Genomic DNA, 5,034 nt, shown 5'->3' with positions numbered 1-5,034 from the left:
AGCCGCTGCTTAAATATGTATCGTTCATTTAGCAACAACAGCAACAACAACAACAACTACAACAACTAGCTGAGCAGTAAAAGCAACGACGTCAACGGCAGCTGAGAGACTGCTAATAAAGCCAGACACCAATTGCACAGTGCAACAGTTCTCAGCGACACTAGCAGCAGCTGGAGGACTGAGAATCGCGGAGAGGGGGTTGGGGGCGAACTAGAGGGTGTCTAGAGGCCTGCGTAGGCTGCTGCTGACTAATGGCCACGAAGGGCACACCACACTGACCAAAATAACAAAATACCCAGCCCAACCACCCAACCACCCACGCCTACAACTAACCATGAATAGTGGCTCAGCGAGTGGGTGGGTTACCTTCAGCTCGACTAAAGCACGAAAATGCGTTGTGGATATCTAGTGAATGCAAGTTTTTCACGACCTGCAAGAAAATGCCCATGAATATACCGTTTCTTTTTCACTACACATATTCCAGATGCTACAGAAAACCTTGCTTTTAGACTAGTTCATCTTAGTCCAGTTTAATTTCTAGAAAAGACTAAATTGATGAAAGGACAAAAGTTAGCTTTAAAAAATATATTACTGCGACCAGTTCCAGTTAGCTTAACACTAGTTCCTTCCTAATGAGTTCGCATAACTGTGAACCAGTTCCAATGTAGTGTATTCGCAATAGCTAAAGTTGATAATTACTTTTCAACTGCCTCTAGAATTATTCTAATGTAAACTAGTTCCGCCTTGAACTTGTTCATATGAAACTCAGCTATTATAATATTACTTTGAACCAAGTCAACCCTACCCAAGTTCATCCCTCACTTACTGTGCGCCAGTTCCAGCTATCAACTGGTTCATTTGCGAAAAACACCTGTCACCGTATTGTATTACACTTCTCTGATTCATTTAGCGCTTAAGCGTTTGGTTATCAAACACCTTTGGCCGAATGCCTCGAATACATTTCCTTAGAATCTCAAACATCTGTTCATCCGCTCCGCTTAGTGAAAAACAGCTTGAATTATTCACAAACTCTTCTGAATAGCTGAATAACGAGACTATGAATCACTGAGGGAAATGTTGAATGATTCAGCTTATTTATATTTAATATATTTTTATTTTGCTTTAATAATTTTTCTACGGGCTCTCAGTAACTCTTGGTAATACTATTGTTCCCCTATCTCTCTCTCTCTCTTTCTCTCTCTGTTCTTCTATCTCATCATCTAGCTTTATCTCCCTTTCTCTCTCTTAGTAGCCCACCCACTGTCTTTCTCCTTGTCTCTATCTCTAGCCTTCGGCTCTGTTATCTCAAGTTTTTTCCGTATTTCCTTGTGATATCCTTGTAACAGATACGCAAATGTAATGCTGTCGTAACTGTACTGCCCACGCACGCACACACACTCACATATACACAGATTGGCAGTCACTGCCATGACCTACACACACACACACACACACACACACACAGCTATGTATATACAATATTTGTATTTGCCGCTGTCCTATTAACCCGATTTCTATTTGCCTGCAGTCGATCAATTCGCATTCTGAATTGGACCAAAACTTTTCGTCACATTTTGATCTTTGGCAACGTGAAATGAGCTAAATCGAATTGTTGTTGTTGTTGTTGTTGTTGCTGTTGCTGTGACGGTCCAACTTAGACGTCAGTGAAATGCTGCGATTGTTAGCGAAATGAAATGTAATGGACAGCAGGTGTATGCTTGTGTGTGTGTGTGTCTGTTTTGGCCAAGTGTGTGTGGCACGTGTTTTGGCCAAATTGGTTACAGTTTACAGCCGCGTCCAATTTGCCGGTGACGCCCGAGCGTCGCCTAGACCTAGACACGCTTATTACAACGCTTAAACGATGCTTGTAAATGGCACAAGCACACACACACACACACACACATACACGTACACACGCATGGCGTATACGTAATATGGGCCGTATAGCAATTGCAACGCGCGTGTCGCTGCCAATCGGTCACATTGTGACGTCATTGTTTTTGCGGCCGCATCAGCAGGCGTAAACGACACGAAGCCAAAAACTTCGGCGTATGGAAAAAAACCATGACACGATGTTGCCAGAGAGCCAGGCAACAGTATACACACACACAGACAGACACACACACACACACTCATACAGTTATACATATCGTATATATGTATCTAGGGGCGTGGGTGTACATTGGCTCGTGTCGCAGCGTAACGCTCGTATATAGGTTACTACGCTTGCACGAAGATTTACGCTATGTGGGCGTGGGCGTGGGCGTTGGATGTTGGACTAAGGGTGTGATGAGGCTGAGGTGTGCAGCTGCGGGGGGGCTAACCTGGCCTGAACGAGAGGATAAACATTCGTCACTCACTCGGCGGCGACGTCGGCGTCGTCGTGTTACGTCACAAAACGCTCGTAAATGGACGATGACGGTAAATGGATGCAGCTATATACACGCTATATAGTGAGTGTATGTGTGTGTGTGTGTTGGTGTGTGTATATGGGACGCGTAGCGTAACGTAAAACTGAAACAGGACAACGTAAATGAATTTTGCATTGAATGATGCTAAAGCTGAGCGTTGTAATGGGCTATTGAAAAGGGAAGCAAGCGAGAGAGTAAGCTAGGGCAGAGAGATAGAGATAGAGAGAGAGAGTGGGAGCAAGATATATTAATACAGAGACAGAAAGACAGAAACAGAGAGAGAGAGAGAGATAGGGGCAGAGGCAGAGCGAGACAGTTTTCAGTTAATAAAATTAAGTTGCGCGTAAAGTGAATCGCAAGTGGAGAAAGAAATTCAAGTTAAAACATAGCCTCTATGCTCAAAGGATTCGAATTCAAATTAATTTAAGCTCGGCTCCTGCCAGACAGCAATTCCCAATGAAATGAATTCCAGCCACGAGTCACATTTGACATGATTCGCTGTAAAAATTACTCAATTGAATTTCATTTATAATTGAACCTTCTAGGTAAAAAAAGGCTAAAAATGAGAAAATTACAAATTAAGCTCTAAAAAGGAAAACACGTGCCGGAGGCCTCATATACTGGCATACTGGTATACTGGAAAAGGGATAGGCTACTAAACTGATTTATTATTCCACTTAGTTATGTGATTACTGTTATGTAATACTGTTATATTAATATACTGTTATACTAATTCACACTTCTATACCTTTACTGTTCTACTGTTCTACTATTTAACACTTATTTGCATACAATTGAGCTGTTATACTGGCATATACTGCTATTCCACTTAGTTATGTGATTACTGTTATGTAATACTGTTATATTAATATACTGTTATACTAATTCACACTTCTATACCTTTACTGTTCTACTGTTCTACTATTTAACACTTATTTGCATACAATCGAGCTGTTATACTGGCATATACTGCTATTAAGGCTATGCTACTTTAATTATCTAGGATTCCCCTGTTGTATTCATGCCTTCACGCATATTAGGCCGTGCTTGGGGCTGTGGAAAATGAGGATCAGAATTCGGCTTGAAGCCCAACGTAACTTGGCCTCAAATATTATATTGGTATTACAAGGCTTTCGGTTCATAAAATATTCAAGGTGTAGGTAGCTAAGCCCTAGACGGGCATAAATAGAACTGAATTATTAGAGAATTGTTTTATAGAGATTTTGTTTGGTCATGAATTTTAAGCAAAATATGTAGAAAGAATCTTTCATGGATTGCCAAACAGAGTGTTGCACGGCGCTGGCTGAGCAGCCAGCCAGCAACAGGATAAGCTGTACAGCCAAGGTGCAGGCCGGGGGTGGAAGCTGTGGGAAATAGCAAGAACGTGCGGCATTTCCATAACAGCAGCAGCCGTAGCAGCAGCAGCTGGAGCTGGGCAGGAGTGTGGGCAGGGGCAGGGGCAGGGGCTAAGGCGCAGAGGAGATGCCGTGGCAAGAACTTGGTATGGAACAAAGCAAATGTATCTTGTAAATATTTTATTGCAACAATGTAGCTACGAGATGTTTTGTGCCATGGTTCAGCTACAGCTCGTTTGCGCTGGCCCAACAGCTCGTGGGTTAACTGGCTGCCAGGGGCGCAGCACGAAGCTGGCGATGGGGAGGGGGAGCCGCATTGAGGGAGGCTGTGCTCGTATCTACTCGTAAATGGGACGTGGCGTCACGAGATGCAACTGGAATTGGAAGCGACTGTACGCCGGGACGCTCTCGCATATACTTGTGTATGTATTGCAGAGTACATGCTGCTATATAGTGGAGTAACGGTACATACACCTATATAGAGCAGGCCATTGGCATATATACCAACTGTAGCCGCTACATAGTTATAGTACAGACTCTGTATATATGGGTGTATGTGTGTGTATGTTTGTATATATGCAATGCAACTTGGCTTCCTCAATGGAAACGTAACCCATTTAACCCCAAGAGTGCGAAATGTTATTGCGCGCACATCCACGCCCACACGCCCACACTCCCACACGCCCGTATTGGCTATATGCCCACGCTTCGCCATATAATGTTACGGCTTCAATTTCTAGCGTGGGCCAAAACAGCTAATGAAAATTTATGTGAATTATCCTTTTGCGCGTGAGGCAAATTGCAGCTGATCATTGTGGCAGGATTGAAGCTAGACCACAACTCGACTGCGGCTTATTCACATTTCGAGAGAGGGAGAGGGCAGGAGAGCAGCTGTTATTGGAATTGCTTGAATTGCCTTTTATCTAAAATGATTTTTTTGAATGGCAAATGAATTTGCTTGAATTTGAAAGTGTTTATGACAGTGGGACAATCTCTGAGTTCTTTTGGAGTAGGGAGCAGAGAAAGAGGAAGATAGGCAGAGAGGGATAGAGAGAGAGAGAGAGTGTGACCGAACTTGGGATAGGTATGGAGATGGTTTCTATATATAGTCTATGTAATATAGACACAGAGGATTATATGAAAACACAGAGAGAAAGAGAGATATAGAGTCAGGGATAGGCGTACATAGGGTATAGGAAAGAGTTAGGGAGAGACAAAGAGACAGAGAGTCTATAGAAAGCCATTCAAACAGATGAAAGAGAAAATAT

This window comes from Drosophila arizonae, chromosome 4 (genome assembly GCF_054131065.1).
Source record: "Drosophila arizonae isolate 15081-1271.41 chromosome 4, UAZ_ARI_1.0, whole genome shotgun sequence".
Taxonomy (NCBI): Eukaryota; Metazoa; Arthropoda; class Insecta; order Diptera; family Drosophilidae; genus Drosophila; species Drosophila arizonae.
Note: the sequence above shows the minus strand (reverse complement) of the source record.